This window comes from Miniopterus schreibersii (assembly GCF_964146895.1).
Source record: "Miniopterus schreibersii genome assembly, chromosome: 2".
Taxonomy (NCBI): Eukaryota; Metazoa; Chordata; class Mammalia; order Chiroptera; family Miniopteridae; genus Miniopterus; species Miniopterus schreibersii.
Window position 1 is genome coordinate 8,261,121 of NC_138102.1, and position 19,281 is coordinate 8,280,401.

The 19,281-nt window shown below is 41.9% G+C and overlaps 1 protein-coding gene across 9 annotated transcripts in view; it reads right to left on the minus strand.

Moving 5' to 3' along the window:
* SORBS2 (sorbin and SH3 domain containing 2) overlaps positions 1-19,281 on the minus strand; it is a 143,537-nt gene that overhangs the window by 97,094 nt on the left and 27,162 nt on the right. The window lies entirely within an intron of this gene.

The following is a 19,281-nucleotide window of genomic DNA, read 5'->3' on the forward strand; positions in this document are numbered from 1 at the left end:
CACTGTAGTGCAGCACTGCACAATTAATATTGCCCTATGTTCATTCCGAATGCCATTATTTGCCACTGTTGTCTTAACATGTGAAACTAGACAATCATCATCAGACTTTGGACTGTGATCATGGGCACTGATTCCAAACAATGCTGATGCAATTCAGTGAAATTTGGAATGACCACCAAGACCCATGATCTGAATTTTCAATTCTGTGAATGGGATTGAATAGCTACCACCTATCCTAAGTATAATGAAAAAATTACTTTCTTCGTGATAACAACCCTTGTTATGTAAATACAAATATGGCTGATTTCCTGTCTTACATTTAATTTCTTGGAGTTTTGTTAAGAAGAGTGATGAGATATTGCCTTATAAAAGCAACACATTTGCATTTTAACAGGTTGTCTTCAATTTCTTTCCAAAAGAATATACCAGATAATGGGAGGAGCCTGCAGGCTGGAGTGTAGGATGTTTTGGAGCAAAGTTTTACAGTGAGCCTCAGCTCGTACCATTGGTCCCTAAGCTGGTCCTTTGACTCTATACTTGGTCTATACTTGGGTTTCATGAATAAGCTGCCATCTTGTAGAATAGTGGCAGATTGCACAAACTTAATGTTTAGTCATCTCTACTTAAATTAGCTTAGGCTCTTTTCTACCTCATCTGCACACAGAACTTGTAACCTAAAATTTGCACAGAAAAAATGTTTTAGAGCAATAATAAGTAATACCATCTGTGTATCTCAAATCTTTTCAAGGTTTTGGAAAATATGAGGATTTTTCTCTTATACATACATGAATTTGTTTGCAACTAAAAACAAATTTATTTTATTTAATCATTAGCTTTATTCTGCTCTTGGAAAGCATGCACATATAATTTGTCTAAACAGAGCAATATTAAGAGTAAAAAGGGATGTCATTAGATTTATGCTGACTTAACAGGCATAACATGGAATCATCTCAGGCAATAAGGGCAAATAGAGATAACTTGACAAAATTCATTCCATTTTAATGGTAATTTAGTCTCCAGCAATTTGTAGTTTTGCTATTCAAGAGGTACCTCCTGCACTTCAAGAGAGAGATAATGAAGTTAGGAAAAGGCATATAACAAGGTCAAAGGGATGGACAGAAAACAAAATAACATAACTTATCAGGTTAAAGAAGAAAAATTTTAACGTAGCCCAGAATAATTAAGGCTGAATAAAAATGAGGCTGAGATTCTAAAATCAGAAAAAGCTCTAACTTACCAGCAAGAAAACACTCCATTGTACTCAAAAAATTTTTTTTATAAAAGTAGATTAAAAGCATTTTATGTAGCAAATAGAAAATTTCCGGCGCTCAATAATTTGAAATATAAAGGATTGAAAATGTAGACAGAGTCAAAATCCTTTCCAAGTATGCATGAGTGACAGTGCTGTTCATGTTCCATGTCTTGGCTATAAGTGGCTTAAAGACAGAGACCATAAATAATAAATGAAAAACACTAAATGCTCAACAGATAAATCATAAATACTGACTCAGAAGACATTTCTGGGATATGAAAAAGAATATTTTTAAAAGTAGGCTATTCAAGCTCACTGCACAGCATCCTGAAATGCTACTGGAGGGCACAGAGCAAGCCTAGAGTCTTTGTTACATTTCTTTAGTCTGCTCAGAACCAGAATACTTTTCTATATACCAAGCACACAGCAGGAGACCTAGCAGAATGCAGTTCTTTTCCTCTTTATAATAAATAGAAATAGACACAATTTCTATATCATCAAAGGAGTTTATAGAAAAAGTAGTTCCGAACTAATGTTTATGTTCCAGATCATGAAGCTATTTCCAAGAACTGCAGCATCACCTTCCTCCCTCAGGTACCAGACAGAGAGATACCAGCGGTGCCTGACCATGCCTCCTGCTGGGCCAGGGAGGGGGGGGAATCTACAGTGTAGACTTCGGGCCAAGACAACTGGGTTAAAGCCCATTCTACCATATCCACTCCCTGAGCCTCACCAAGACAACTAGGTTAAAGCCCATTCTACCATATCCACTCCCTGAGCCTCACTGAGTCTCTGCCTCTATAAATAGAGATAACGATGGTGCTGACCTCCTAGGGTTGTAGAAGGATCCAATGATTAATATCAATAAAGCCCTTAGAAGTGGATCAGGTGCATTATGCCCAAAATGTCACTACTACTGCTATAAAAAGTAGATGTTTCTTTGGTGTTAATACACGAGACTAGCAGCTGAAGCATTTCTTGCCTTAGCCATTCATTCAGATTCTCGAGTCAGGTTTTCTGTTTTTGTAATCTAATTTTAAGGACTGCACTAAATCTTCTGCGACGAGATGGAATGCATCCTCCTAGAGCCACATTTGTTTCTCTTAACGCACAGATAGCCGTAAGTCCGTGTCGATTGCACCTTCACTACGTAGCTAAGGCTCCCGGAGCAGCAGCTTCCTGACACTGACTGGCAGCTGCGTGTGATGGACTGGGCTCCCCATCGCACAGGACTGGGGGGGCAGATGCAAAGCCCCTGGGGAGAAACATCAGGGGAGGCAAGGATGCTGTGAGGCAGTGCAAGCCTGGGCGACAGACGTCCCCTTGTATGAGAGCAAAGGGAAACTGTAGGCCAGCACAATGATTTTGATTCCTAGTGACATTTCATTGCAATTAGATTTTTAACAACTACAAAAAAGATCATAAAACTCTTCAGTCTCTTTCACATAAAACTGCCCATGACTGGGACATTTTAGAGCACATTCTTTTGGCAACATCATCAAAACTGAGTTTGTTGTATGTGCAGGACACTGAAGAGAGTTAATGGCCAGTGCAGGGACTTGGCTGGCTTCAGAGTTTGAAATTATATGGACCCAGACTCAGCCACACAAATTATTCCCTGACAGTAGTCTCCAGTGAGTTGCTAGGAGATGACCGGTTTATGTTTTCCTTTGATTATAGGGCATGACCGCCCACTGTCAGAATGCCAACAGGAAAATCAAAGGCAGTGATTGCCTAAGAGTCATTTGTTTCCTGTTACTTGCAGTGGGTATTGAAACCTGGACTGTCTGGCATGACGGGAGGAGATTAAGGGAACCTCAAAGATCTATGTAGTGAATGAAAATAGTTACCTGAGCAAGGGCAGTATTTCTCCAGTGTGGTGGGCATGCGACCAGTGCTCAATGCATATTATTTGTTCAATCACACTGAATCATACTTTTTTGGTAATTAAAAAAAAAGGATTATGGGTAGATATGGTGGGTGGCTTATGGTTTAAAAGAAGTGCTTACGCATGCACATGGGAGCCTACCAAGGTCAAAAGAGATAAAATGCCACACACTGAGAAGTATAATTAGCTCAACCCTCTGGATGGAGGTCAAATACAAAGAGAACAGACTGTAACTCTTCTGGTCCCAAGAGCAGGGCTCACTCCATTGTGCCACTTGTCCCTTGTACGTACGGTTATGACATACGTAACTCTTTCTGTGATAGCCAACATAGTGCAGTGATTAAAAGTAACAGCCTAGGTTTAAACAGTCATTCTTGCTACTCACTAGCTGTGTGTCTTGGGGTGAATCATTTGCATGCTCTGTGCCTCAGGTTCCACAACTATAAAATGGGGAAAATGATAGTACGTATTTCATGGGCTCAGTGTGAGGGATTAATATGTAATTGTAATGAAATAATATAATATACTTCAACATTATATACTTAGAAAGCTACCAGGAACAAAAAGTGATTAAAGAAATGTAATCTATCATCTTCACTATGATTATTAGAATTATTGGTGCCCTGAATACTGCTCATTACCACCCAAGAGTTTGAGGGTCAAGTGTATGGAACTTCAAAAAGCTGGAAAAGTCACAAATTTAGGCAGATGGAGCAGGCTCACCAGAGCAGGAAAAGTTCAAGGAAACAGAGGGGTTTCCTTAGGTCTCCAGTGCTGTTAGTGTTGATTCCCACCTGATTCTTGGTAATTTAGTGGACATGTGCTTTAGGCTGCTCAAGGTTGGTCACGTATTAAGCACACCCTGTGCACAAGGATGTTTGTGTTTATTCCTCTGAGAGTCATGTTGGCGGCGTGTCAGTCAACAGGCAGCGCTTCTCTGGGATCTGGGCGTTCTGGGTTCTGGTCACTAACTGGGCAGGTGTCTTTAGGAATCTCTACCTTTGTGAATTTCTGTGCCCTCCTTGCAAACAAGAGAGTTGAAACTTTTAGACAATGATTTCATAATTTTATGATCTATGTTTACAAGGGCGGTGAGTGCTATAATTTCCTTTGCAGGTTAGCTCTCAGCCAAAATGTGGAAACCCAGAGTTATAAATCAGAAACAACTAGATGGTTTGTTTTTGCTCCAAAAATGAGTTGTACTCCCTACAAGAGGATTATCAGATTCCATTAAATAGCAAGTTTGCCCAATGACTCTAAACTAGAATCTGATTTTTTTAAAAAAAAGTAGCTTGTCTTGCCTATTGATTGTATAAAGAAAGGTATATTGATAGAGTTATTAAATGGTACATTTTAAAAACTACTCTGGCAAATTGTTTTCTTAGAGAGAGATTACCAAAAAATAAAAAAATAAAAAAGAAAAGAAAGGACAATTCGGTCTTCTGGCCTGGAGAAGCAGCAGGTGCGGGTCACAGCTCTCATACTAAGGGGGAGAAGACGCCTTGCACCAGACTTGCCAGCATTGTTTTTATGGAGGCTCTCAAACCAGCGTGAACCGTACACTGTGATTAATTATTCAGCGCGATCCAGGCTGGGGCAGCCTATGCTAACACAGTTCAGATTCAATTTTCTCTCCAGCATTTGGTTATCAGTTATGCGATATATAGAGTAACAGTCAGACGGATCAGTTTCTGCAACTTCATCCCTCAACCTACTTTTTTATTGTAAATAAACCAGATGAGGGGGAAAAAGAGGCAAAGGGAGAAAGTGCCACGTTTCAAGAACATTTGTCTTGATGTTTTAGTGACAAGCTTACTCTAATTAATTATATTTGGCTCTGACGAGCTTAGCATAAGGTGTTGGTTTTCAGCTGCCAGTGAGTAGCACTTGACAAGGTGAGAAACTCTCCCTTGATTGTTGAAATCATCCAAGATGCGTGTCTAATCTGTTATGAAAATGAAAGCCCTAGTAGTAGGTGATCAAAAAACTCTTTTCTCATTTACAACAACTGTGGTAGGAGATTGCAGCATGGTTACTACACAGGGCGGAGAGGGTGACTTGCCCTCTCCTACCCCATCTCTCCTCCTTACCAGGTGATGGAAGTTTCAGCTGGACACAGAGCATTAGGGCTAAGGGGACCTGTCTCTCAGTTTCCCTCGGGCGGGACCACATTCAGCCAGAGCGGGAGAGGAGATGCTGTGCAGGGAAGGGACGTGGCTTCTGCTTCCCTTTTCTCCTCTGCTGGCCGGGACAGACCTGGCGGTAGGCTCGGAGCAGCCCCCTGCTCACAGAAGGGAAGCCGTGCGTTGAGGGGGAGGAGTGGACCCTGACAATCACCAAGAGCCGCACCCTGGCCTCCAGTTCGCGCTCTCGCCTCAGTGGGCAATAAACATCTCTCTTGTTTAAATTCTGTTATTTGTGATCACGTAACAGCACTGAGCTTTAATTCCAGTGAATGGACTACCACAGTTGGAATCCGGCAAGTTTAATAATTTCATTCAATTTATATTTATGCATAGGTATAAGGAGAAAGTCTCCAGTTTTATAGTAAATTTTATTTTCCTTCTGTCACATATTGAGTGCAACGTTGGCTAGTCAACATTCCCGGTGGCACTCTGACCCCTGCACCTTTTTTAAAGATCTCATTTTCTTCCTTCCTCCCCCTCCCTTCGACTCTTTTTTGAATGTCTTGTCATCTCCATTGGACTATATGTTCCTTGAAGACAAGATCTTTATTCTATGTTCCATGGTGTTCTATTCCATTGACTAAATACAATGCTTTTCACATTGAAAGTTCTCAGTGAGCCTTTGTTAAAGAAATATACAAAAGATATGTGTGCATAGCACTGTTAATTTTTAACATTACCATGCATTTCACTGAATGCCTGAAATGAACAATTTGAAAATAAGTGCTTGCATTAAATATAAAATTTAATTTCTAAGTTTCTAGGCAGACATTATCCATCACTAGTATTAACAGCACATTTAAAGAGAAATTTCAGTGGAGTTTTAAAAGATTCAGTACTTCAAAAAACAGCCTTAAAAATTATGCTAAGTGAAATAAGCCAGGCAGAGAAAGACAAACATCACATGATCTCGCTTATACGCGGAATCTAAAGAACTTAATAAACTGATGAACAGAATAGATTCAATGACATGGAAGCATAGATGAGACTGATGTCAGAGGGATGGAGGGGGGCGGGGGGGTGGAGGGGGAGAGAGTAACCAAAGAATTTATGTGCATATATGCACAACCCAAGGACGTGGACAATGGTGGGGAAAGGGGCTGGGGAGGGGGAAGGAACGGGGTGGAACGGGTTGTTGGGGAGAAAAAGGGACATCTGTAATATTTTAAACAAAAATAAAATTTAAAAATAAAAAAAAGACAACAATTACATTGCATATTGAAGTAATGATCAAAATATTTAAAAAAAAAAAAACAGCCTTAGATACAACAGTGACATATATTCAATAAGATGGAATGTTTAAATCCATAGAGCCTTTAACATAAAGAACTTCAAACCCAATGTTTATTTCCTTATTGATCATTTCTAGCAAAAATTATCTGAAGGTTAAGAGAGCCCAAAAGCTTGGAAGACAAAATATCCATGGGATGTCTTTTAGGAAACAAAATGATTTATTCTGAGGTTCAGAAAATAAATGGAAAAGATGCTTTAAATTCCTCATTTTCTCTGAATTCTTCATTTTCCTGTGTTGATATTTTAATGGTGGATTCTGATTATTCACATAGAATGCAAAAATTCTCTCTAATGAGAGGACTGCTACAAGCCAATGATGAATTCAGTTGTATTTCCCCTCATATATGGTGCAGTGTGTATATAATGCATTCTGTCTCTGCAATGCAGAAATATGTATGTTAAGATTTCTATATATTTTCTAAAAAAAGCTTTTCAGAAACATATCTGAGCCCCCAAAGGCAAACTAAGAGGGTGGGCCTGGGTCCCAGGTGGCCCACCTTGTATGAAAACCATACTAGGTCCTGGAAGACATTTTTATTACCCTTTGATTGTGAGACCTAGAGAATGCAATTGCTGAATTTTTGAAAGGTATTTTCATGATCATCTGGAAGAATCAATTGGAGGTATTGATAAATCCATCCTTCGGACTTTGGCAGTGTGGGATGAGGGACATCAAACCAGGGCTTTAAACCTAGATTCTGAAATTTGTGAAAGAACAGAACGTACACATTCACACATGCACACCCACGAGCTAAGATGTGAGGTGATGGATGTGTTAATTAACTCTATGGGGGGAATCTTTTCACAGTGTGTACATATATCAAATCACCACATTGTAAGATGCTATTTGTCAATTCTGTCTCAAGAAAGTTTAAAAAACTTTAGAGCCCAGCCATGACTCCAACACCTGATTGTCTCCATGGCCACGGGCACACAGCTTTGTTTTTCTGAGTGAATCACAGAACAGGGGGCAGTAGACTTTCAGGAGAGCGTGGTAAGCAACCTTCCTGCAGTTGTTTCATCACATTGGATTAGGATTTTGATCCAGACGTGAAATGCAGTTGGGGTTGGGAGGCAAACGCTATGGAGAAGGGATAATTCTTTTGGTCTCACCAGAAAATGAAGCCTAGGCCAGTGTCAAGCAGCCCAGTGTTTTCCATAAAGTGGGAGATGAAAACACCCAGAACTTTCCGCAGAGCAAAGTGGTTTCTGTTTTAACTTGCACATTGGAAAGGGGGCAAAGAAGAACACTTGTAGTTAGAGACTCCATCAATCACTCGAGGAAGGGCACTGGTCCAGGGCGCTGAGGACTTCCTCTGAGAAATTACAGACCTTTGTTCCTTATAATTAGGCCTTGCGTTGCTCAAATTCCAAATAATTTAGAGGCAACTATCATGTGAGATTCGAGCTTTTCTCCAAAACAACCTTTTCAATGTGCAGCAAAATGTGGTAATCCTTAGATTTTAGCCGAGACAATAATGTGAGCCCTTAGTCATTATATAAGTGACACCACGGGTACCGGCTAAAGGGCCATGAGTCCTCTAAGAGATGTTAGAACAGACCCCACTTCAGAGAAAGCCGCAAGAAACCCATGAAAGGAGAGCATGCTTTGTTACTGGGCCCAGAAAGGGTGACAGCCAGCTGTGATCATGTATAGCTTCATCTACTTATCTGGAGCATGGTGTTGGGGACGTATGTGGTACTGTTACAGATTCATTTCTAAAACAGAGAAAAATATCCATGAAACTCTCATAAGACCGGAGAGTTCCTAATTCTTTTGATCTCAAAATGATTCTTCAATCCTAATGAGCTATGAGCAATTATATTTACTTTATTATGATTCATGTGGGTATTGAATGAGAAAGTGGCATTATTTGGAAAACTGTTTCTGCAATTTTTTAAACTGAGTTTAACATGCAACAGCTATGTTGCCTTTTTGGATATTTATAGAGCTGTAAAAATCCCGAATAGCACCTCAGGCTTTGGAGAGTGTTCCCCTACAATGAATCTGTTTTCCACATCTGATTGGTGATAAAAAAGACTCGGGGATGGAGCCTGAGTTATTCTGGGACAGCAATTTGAGGAAGCCGTTGAAAGAGTGGGACCTGAAGAGACCACACTGTCCTTTACCTTCATCCTTATGTTCGGTCTAAGAACTCTGTCCCCTCTCCTTTAATTGAGGCTGAGGCATTGATAATCCTTTTGATATTAAATGTCTATATACGAGAAAGCACCTGAGCTTTTCTTAACACTCCTCTCAGGTTACCCAAAACCCTAACCAAAATGGGCACCCGAAGTGTTAGGGAAATAACCAGTATCCTAAGATTCAGCATAATTTTATTTTGTTTCATAGCTGAAGTGGGCCAGCCCTGAATTTGCATCATCAAACGGGAAAGAAGAAAAAAACATCTGAGAATTTAATCCATCCCAGAGCCACTTAAAGGCATGTCGTATTTGGGGCACAGCTCTGGCCATAAAGGTAAGCAAGCACCTGAAATAACACAGATGTCTTCTTGCCCCAGTGCGGCACCAACTTTCCTGAAAACACAGAGCAAAGGACCCTTTTGTTCCAACTCCCTTAAAAACGTTGAAAACAATCTTCTGCTTTTAGAAAATAAGTACTAACTTAGTTCCAATTATGAATCACATGCAGCAGGCTATATTTTAATACGCTTAAACCTAAGCAACATATGTTAACAGCGCAATCGGTTTCTATGAGGATTATGAGAAAATAACGATGAGGCTTTAAGGGAAGCCAGGAGGGGAAAAAAAGATCCAATATACCAATACAGAGTGTGCTCAATACCCAGAGAAAGCGGAGATGCTGATTTGCTTCAAGCACTGCTCTGAGTCACAGTAATCTGTTTCCTTAGAAGAACTTCGAGTGCTTGTTAAGGCCTACAGGACATGGGGGCTCCGGGTGGGGAGTGTGTCTCACCCATATTGGAAACGTAGCTCTGGGAGTTCTGTAACGCTTCCTCTCGGAGCGTGACTTTCTAGTTCACTTATGTCCTTGGAGTTGAGGAGAAACTGAATTCACAGGCACAGAGCAGGGTGTTGACCGTCTCTCAGGGGATGTCAAGGTCCGGGGTTCATCAGGAATAAGACGTGGCAACGACAGACTATTAATCTATAGGCTACACTTTCAATCGTTTTACTTCCTTTAAACTCCTCTGGGTATGCCACGAACAGAAAGGGCAGGTACCTAACAAATAACAGTTTTCAGGGTTTTTAGCATTTACTTGTTAGCATCTGCTGTTCCGTGTGATTTTTGCTCCTCTCTGGCGTATGCCAATTTCTTTACAATTGGACAGCGGGAAGCAGTTTTGAGCATAGGATAAATTGGCCTTTCTATATTTTACCTTCTCAGTAGAGTCTCCAATTCAAGGTGCTTAGAATTAAGAAGATCTTGCGTTTCTTGACTAGCCTCTTTGGGTTTTGTGAGGATGTTTGGGTATTTTGGGGGGGTGGGGGGGAGATACCATAAAGTTCACAGCACATGTGGGAGGCAGCCAATCGATGTTTCTCTCTCACATCAATGTTTCTTCCTCCCTCCCTTCTTTGCTCTCTCTAAAATCAATTAAATATATACAGAGCTGTGCTGGGAAAACTTTTGTGTGTTTGTATTGAATACTTGGGCGTATTTCATGCACAGAGACAGAAAAAGAGAGGGATGAGCAGCTAGTTCATGGTCTTCGTAGCTACCAGAAGGAGCTAGTCACCCTTCAGCAGCAATTATTTTCTGTATATTTGCAGAATCACCTCTGTAACAGTTTCCTAACGTGCCAGCCCGTGGTCAGAGTCAGTGTGTCTTTGAGATCTGAAGCAGGTGTCCCTAACTGGACTTTCCTACCTTTCGCCACAGTCACTTATAATGTTGCCAAAGGGCCCTTCCCAAAACCGAGCTCAATTATCTCTCTTTTCTTCCAAAACTCCTGGGGCCCTCTGCTGTCTGAGAGGTCAGCATCTAACAATGTAGTATGACCTCGTGGCCACCCCTGACCTGACTCCGTTTTCTTTTTTCAGTCCCATCTTCCGCCACATCCCTCACTTCAGCCTGTCTATCTGTTCTTCCTGAAATCCACCAAGGACGTTCATGCTGTCTTCCCAATCTGGATATAAACTTTCCTTAACCTTATTTCTCCAAACCCCACCATCCTTCAAGGTTTCCTTCCCCCTGAATTACCCTTTCTCTCTGTGTTTTTTAAAATGCTCTTGGTCTGTTCAATCCTGTAACATGCAATTTATTTTCGCAAGTCAATAATGGTCTCTGAAATCATGCCCATATCCTCACAGCCTTGGACACGGAGACTCTACAACTCGCTTGTTCACACAGCCAACGTATTGACTATAATTACTGTTTCTGTGTTCTCAAAATGCTCTCCTTGAGCAACACTGGGATACTTATTTCCTTCATGTCTGTCTGTTTCTCCCACTATAATATCTGTAAGATCAAACAAATCTCTTTTTCATGATTTATCTCTCATTGCATCTAGTTCAGCACCCTGCACATCTTAAATGCTCATATGTTTTGAAAACATGAATCGCATAGAAGATTGTGTTGCCAGTTTATACTTTAATGGAGAAGTGTTTTTTGTTTTGTTTTTTTAAAAGCAATTACAGTTCATCTTTGACTAGTTCATCAAAAGATTTAGGTATCTGTCTTCGAGGATTTCTCCTGTTAATATTTACAATGAACTTCAGCCTTTTGTGGGTCAACAGCTACAAACCAGCAGAGCCTGCTATAGTCCAGTAGTTACAAAAAGGTGGGAATTATCCTGCAAAAAGCGTCGTGCTGCAGAGGTTCTAGGTTCGAAGTCTTAATAAGGATGCTGGATATTCTAGCTAATCACTTGTACTCAAAGGAGAAGTTACAGTCGACAAAGCTTGTAAAAGTGGGTTGCTGGCCCCTACCACATAGAACTCTGTTCCAGGGGATCAAACAAAATAGAGCATCCTAACATAGCTTCCAGCAGAGCTTCCTTGGGGAAGTCACTTAATTTCTCCAGGTCTCAATTTCCTCATCTATAAACTTGTGAATTATAACTTTGTGATAAGAGTCCCAAGAATTAATCAATGGAAATTTTGCTTTGTTCTTGGAGGTAGCATTGATCATTAAGTATCAGCTGCTGTTGTCTTTATTGTTGTTTTTTGCTGTTTATATAGTACTTGTCACTACTGCTACTATTTTCAGACTGATCATCTGTCATTTCAATCTCATTTTATTAAATAAATTATCACAGTAATCTTTTTATTGGTTTTCTTGTCTCTAGTCTTCCCCACGATCTCTCTCAATCTCTCTCTCTCCCTTGATCCCATGTTGCAATTGTTACAAGGTTAGTATTTTGAAAAGGGCCAGTGACTTCACATTATCTATTAATAAATTCCAAGTCAAGCCCAGTACAGTATGTTCCCAACCTAATATTCAAGATGTTATCACCTATTCCCCATCTCCTATTCTGTTCTTTCGTCAAACTGGACTTTTTCCTGCTCCTTTCTTTGTACATTTTGTATTTCAGCCTTCTTTTGAGTTTTATCAGCTCATTTTTAATTGGACGCCTACCATGTGTCAGACATTGTTCTGGGTCTTAGGGGTGCCAAGGTAATCAAAGCAAGTCCCTGTCTTCCAGGAGAGCATGATTGGTGTGGCCAGGCAGATAGGACTGTGAGTCACCTCCTTTGTGCTGTTTCCTCCATTGGGATCACTCTTAATTACTCTTAAAACCACACGCATTCTGGGAGGCCCATCTCAAAGTAGCCCCCATGTCAACAATATGAATTGCTCTCTCATTTACACTAATCTAGTTCCTGGTCTGTGTACCTTATATTATCTGTGTTTATGTTTTCTTGAGGGCTTCATTCACTTTTGTGTCCTTCATTGTGCCTATACATGGTCAGCATTCAGTAAATATTTGCTGAATAGCAAAGGAACACATTAGTAGAATCTGAAGATTAGTAGAACATATTTAAAAATAGAAAAAGGCCCAAAGTTTTGTATGGATCACTTTCTAAAAGATCTATCCCCGAAGATACTTCAGCTAACAAAGCTTACTTGGTAGGAGCTCTGTGCTACTTAATAAGTTGAACCAATGAAACCACATTAAAAATGGCACATATGCTTGTTTTCAACTTAACTGAGCTTGAGTGAATAAGGAGATTGGTTGCTTATTTTCTTGACGGTCTTTTATTTTCTTGTACTGATGCCCTCCAAGTAAATGTGTATTAAAGTATTAGAAAATTATGGAAACAGATGCCAGAAAAATAGAGACACAAATATAAAGATAAATATAGTCCAGGAGCCTGGACGTCAACCAGGGCTTTCAGAAATAGAAGTAGGAGAAATGTGTCTGGGAGGAGGGCCTGTTTTTAGTGCATTTGGACATGCATCTTTAAATACGAGGCCTGTTTCTGGAAGGAACACAGGGTCCCTGGAGTGAAGTATTCCGTAGCCTCATTTCATACTTACTTGAGGCTGGTGACAGAGAATCAGTGAAAGTGTGAAGGGAAGGCAAAGCCCAGTGAGTCTGGTCTTACTAGATAGTAAGTGTCCTTCTAACACATTTGGGTCCCTGCACGGATGCGTCCACAGAAGCAGCAGATCTGGAAGTGTGCCCATGCCCCCCCCCCTTCATCTTCCCTGGCGTCATTTCCATGGTTACCAACTGAGTCACTCCTCACAATCAGCACTGATGTGATGGAAATAGCTCCATCAGAGCCAATTTTCTTCCCCTCTGAGAAGCGGGCAGGTTATTAAGAATCCTCCAGAGTTTGCACTAATGATCCTATTACTTATGTGACCACAATTACAGCTAACTAAATAGATGTCAGAGTCCCTATATTGTGTTACCAACTTACTACCAAAGTAATAATACATAAAGAAGTTAGGGGGGATTTTAGTAAATTCAGTAATCGCCTCTTTTTTATACTCCTGGGTAGGGCATTTTTAATGAGCCACTCTGATTTGTTTATTTTGGTGCTTTTGATTTTTTTGAATGGGGGGGAAATGAGTAATTTTGCTACCAGGTTGCCAAATGAAGCCTTTTATCAGACCATACCTGCATTATGAAAGAAAAGACTGGAGAGCCATTTCCCAAAAAGCTCCTTTGAATAAATGTTCTCGTTGGAACACAACCTTATTTATCAAGGTTATTAAACCACTATGAAACAATAAAACTTGATTTCCAAATAATGTCTCATGATTAGGCTTCTTTCATTTTGATAAAGCCAGGTTTGCCACACATCTGAAGACAAAGCGAGAGAAATGGCTTGTTTAGGAAAGACAGCTAAAGCCAAATAAAACCACCTCGATTGCTACTGTGAACTGCTGGTTAATGTTTGTCCCCGAGCCTGCTCCAGATGGGCTTTTTATTTTCTTTGATAACTGACTCTCACGGGAATATGACTGGCTCTTAAGATTAAACCCATCCTAGGATTATACCATCCTAGTGGTACAATCCTTGACGAGGGGTCTGATATTAAAAAACAGCTGAAGTATATCAGGTCAGTTTCTTACAGAGTTTTAGTAAACCTATGGAAAGTAACTCCTGTGGACATTATGAGAACATTCAAAAAAGATTTTTATTCCAAACACAAAAGTGCTTGCTTTCTTGATCTGTGGGCCTATCCAACCAGCCTACGGATAGGACTCGGTTAAGGTCCTCTCGTCCATTAATGGAGAACAGATGATCTAATGTAATGCCAAGGACTGCGTTCCCTAGAAAAGCCTACTGCATGGTGTAGTGGAAAGAATGGGGCCATGAATAGATGCTTCAGGCACTGGTTCTACCATCTGTCACCTCGGCAAATGTTTTCACCTGGCTATGGGCTCATATGGGCCTTTGGATAGACAAACAACTGTATTCATGGATGCGGATCACTTGAAAATGATTTGCTGAGGTCTCTCTTTGCCGTTCTAACTGGTCATTGTGATGACTCTCGTGTTCTAGGTAAATACTGATGGATACATCTTTCTCTACCTCTGTCCTGTGAGCTTTCCTGTTTCTTCCTTGCTGGTCGATAAGACTCTTTTTGGTGCAGGAGCAAAAGCAAGGGGCATTATTTCTAACTATGTTTAACCAAATGCCTCCTGCATCCACCCAGTCACCACAAAATGATGCCCGACAACACTAATTATTTTAGTTCCTAATTCTAAGGTTAATCACAGTGGTTCTCCAATCAGGAAGAAAATTCATTAAGGGGCAATGTTATTTACTGATCTCCTGGGAGATCTCACAGGTTTCTCACTAAATTGCTCTGTTCGTGTTGGGTTCAGCAATTTGGAGACAGGCAAATAGATAAAAATCCGAGCTGTGGTTCCCCTCCGCTCCATCAGGAGGCAGAGATGGTGGCCCTGTTCCTAACAGTGCCTCCCTCACTCAGACCACGCTGGCCACGCATTAGAGCCAAAAACAAGGTTTCTGAGGGAGTATGTGGAGGAATGAATGAAGTCAGCCCTCCAATCGTTCCTTCCTCGGGTGTAGGATATAACGGCAGTAGGATATCTACTCCGCACTGGGTGTGTGAGAATTCAATAATACCTGTGACGTGTTTAGCACAGGGAACAGCGTATATGAATTCTGTGACTGTTCGTCGCTGTCTTGCCACAGGAAGGCCGTATCTCTGCTTCCTAGAAACTGCTTTTTATTTCCCACCCTCCTTGATCTTATGTGGTAAATTGTAAGTTCTACCGATATTAACAAGTAAAACTCTTGTTCAGGATACAATTGCTAAAAACCTTCAAGTCTGCATACTTGAAAAGCAAAGGGAATCTAGGTTTTCATTGACTTTCTACGCATCTTGCCCTGGGCCAGTGCAGCAAATCTCCACTCTTCCAGGGGACTCCTCTCTCAGGGCCTACGGACTGGGCTTGCTTCTGAACGTTCATTTTCTGAGTCAGAGCAGAGTTAGATGCTGATGCCGTCTCTGTGGCCTGGGCCTACGTTAAACTGGTTTAGGACGAACATCCCTCACCATCCGGTAACTGGTGGCCGCAGCTCTGTGGGAATGTGAATTACCAGTACCCCAGGTCAGCTGCTTCTCGAAAACCATGCCGTCTAACCTTTGCTCAGATCCCAGCCCATGAGATACAAGGGGCAATGCAGATCTTCCATTTCCCGGGGAGGCACGGAATTACTTTTCTTCTTTTCCTTCTTACTTAGTCTAATGACTCACATTCCAGATGGTTCTGCCCAATTTTAGAATGATCATGATCTACTCTGTTGAAAAAAACCCACCCATAACATTTCATGTACAGTAACTTACATAATGATTTTTTTAAGGAATGAGAAAAATGCAACACTTGCTGCAGAAGAATTTCTGGCTCTTATTTATTGTATGGTTTCCTGTGCGGCTAAAGAATTTGCAGTCTTAAAGAATACTCTGACTTGAAAAAATATTCTCAAAACAATGAAGCACAAGAGGAGTACCAATACAGTGTAATTCCAACTTTGTTTTTTAAAAAGTTTACTATGAATTAAAAAGAAACAAAAAACAGGGCAATATCCCCGAACATTTATCATCTCAAGGGTGGGTTGAGCTTTTGTAAAAATCACCCCCTTTTCTTTTTTGTGAAACAGGCCTTTTCCCCCTCACAGGGACGCTGTCAGGACCCCCGAGAGAGTTGACTAAGCCATGTTTCAACACTTATGAACCTTCCCAGATAAAGGCAACACGTGCATTTAATGAAATCATAGACCACTGATGACTCAGCTTTCTGAGGAGTTCTGGAGCGGGCTTTTTAGTTCCTCTGAGAAAGGACAGTCAGGGACTCCTCCTGAGAGCTGTGGGCCTTTGGGAGGGGGCCCGAGACACTGTGGTCAGTATGCTCTGGGCCATCTCAGCGCTGGGACAGGGGATCTGCTTAGCTCAGAGTCCTGCCCCGGGAGTCCAGGACTTGTGCAGCCCCACCTTTGGAGCTGGGCCCCCAGTTACTTGCCCTGCCTGCTGGGACAGGTAAACAAGTATCCAATGTGACACCTGCAAGGGGCTTTATCCTGACTTATTGTTTTCCATTGATTTTTAGAGAGGGTGGAAGTGAAGTCGGGAGGGAGGGGAGAGAGAGAGAGAAACATCTATATGAGAGAGACATTGGTTGGTTGCCTCCCACAGGCCCTCATCTGGGTCTGGGGATCTAACCTGCAACCCAGGTTCGTGCCCTTGACTGGGAATTGAACCCGAGACCCACCATTGCGCTGGCACAATAGCCCTGGCCAGGGCTAATATATGTATATTTAAATCAATGTTAACTGCTTACTGAATATTTTTCCTAGAGAAACTACTAAACAGGTCATTTTCTTCTATTAAGGAACAGACGACCCACGCCATTCCCTATTTTGTATGTTTTACTTCGGGTCCGGTATCCACACTCTTTCAGTGGCTTTTTAAGAAAACTCGGTCTCAGTGGGGAACTTCAGTCCTTCCCTTCGTCGATGAACACACAGCACTTACTTCGGTGCAGTCTCATCTGGACAGATTCAGATCCAGAGGCCGTAATGCTGCCTCCTGCATGGGAGGAGCTGGGACTTAAATAGAACGAGCCTCCGAAAACAACACAGCTCAGCTGGTTGATGCCAATGAGGAATTTCAACTGGCTGTGAACACAGCCTCGTGCAAAATAACTGCCTCGTAAATCACTTTCTTTTCTACCTACTTACCAAAATATTTATAAAATGCCCTTGCGCTGTCACTCCTAACTGAGCCTCTCGGCCTTTACTTTTTCAGTGGGATTCTCTATGTCTTAACACAAGGTCTGGTCTGGTGTAATGACCAAGCATGGACTTTTAGAAAGTGCTCGCTTTCTCTCTCTTTCAGCCTTTGTCTCTCTCTAGATACACAAACAAATAGGGAGGATTAAAAGTATCACGCAGATTATTATTGTAGCTAATAAATTACACGATCGCATAACCGTGCCCTGATATCTGATCCCCTTTCTTGCAAAACATGCACATTTAAAACCTGATTTACAATTAAGGAAGTCGAAATTCTCCTTTAAAAAAATAATGTGTCAGTAGAAAACGGAAAGTCCAGTGGAGATGGTGACCTTGTAAGTTGTTTGCATGGGGATAAGTAACTCCAGGACATTCTGCAGCTCCCCAAAGTCAGAACAATTCAGGGGATGCAGCAGGCTTTAGGCAAACTCATGCCCCTGGAAGATAACCTCAATATTGTGTGTGGCTGGGAAGGGCACCAATGTGACAGAACAGATGTCAAAAAAAAGAATCATCTAATACAGGGATGATCATAGTACTTAGGAAAAAGTAAGCTGCAGGCTTAAGGTTCACGTGGATACGCTCCAGGGCTTTAGAAGTTCATGATTTCTCAGGGAGCCCAAAGCACCTGGGTGGCAGTGAGGGGTGATTAGTCCTCGGCGCTCTGGCCTCACTCAGAAATAACCTGGGCCAGGTGGGCCAGCCGTGCCAGGGAGACCTGAGGCCATGGCCCTCCATGGCCCCCAGAGAGCCTGCCAGTTCTGTGGATGTGGGAGGGGGTGAGGGCTGAGTCTGGGGACTGAACGTGTGCTCTGAGCTTGTGATACATACTTCGTTACATACATTTGTTAGATAGATGATAGGTAGATCTACATTTGTTTGCTATATATATTCGCTATGATAGATTATTCAAGTTTAGATTAGGTAGTACTGGATTAGGATGGACCCTAATCTGATGACTGGTGTCCTTAGAAGGAGAGCTTTCTGGAGACAGACAGATGAAAAAAACATCACGTGACAATGGAGGAGACTGGAGTGAGGCTGCCATAAGCCTAGGAAGGCCAAGGATTTCTGCAATCCCAGAAGTTATGAAAAGGCGAGGACTGGCTTTCTCCAGAGCCTGTCAAGGCAGCATGGCCCTGCTGATATCCTGAGTTCAAACTTCTAGACTTGAGAACTGGGAGCCAGTGCATTTCTTTGGTTGCAAGCCACCCAGTTTGTTGCACTTTGCTATGGCGGGCCCGGGAACCGGTTAGTGATTTGAGACAATGATTTAAATACATCCTCTGGGCTTTTCTTCTTTGTGATCAAGATTGAAACAATTTGCCGTGAAGGGGTATGGGAACTATGAAAATCTGCTCTTTTGGAGGTAGATTCGGGTAGATTCTTCCATGATGATCAGATCAACAATATAGGGTGGGATAAAATCTACATATAATATTTGTCCAGAGAGATTTCAGAAGAAGAGAGAGCCAAAAGCTTGGGAGTCAGCAGGTGAAGCAATCCAGCTAGTCTGACGCCGCAGGCAGTGACACCCAGAAGCAGGGCCTCACTGCCCGGGGAGCCAGGCGGAGAGCCAGGGAACGTTAGGCATAGATGGCTTGGAGGGGCCTAGAAGTGCTGCCACAGGTGTGTGTGTTGATAAGAGGAACCCCTGTGCCCCTGTGAGGCATCCGTGAGCAGGAGGCATCCCTACAACAAGGGGGCACTATTGGGAATAGCTGCGACTCAGGAGCAGAAGGAAGGATTTATAGGCCAAGAGAGGGGCTCAGTTAGTTTCCTTGCAGTGTTCTTAGGACCCCCAGCAAAATTTTCCATTGTGAAATAGGGCAGAGTAAAGAATCCCAGAACAATCATTCTGCATGGAAAAACTCACATTGCCTGAAATCCCTTTTGCCTGGCCCCCTCCCTCTGATTTCCCCCCACTGCCTCCTTTCGGTTAGCTTCAATCCAGGG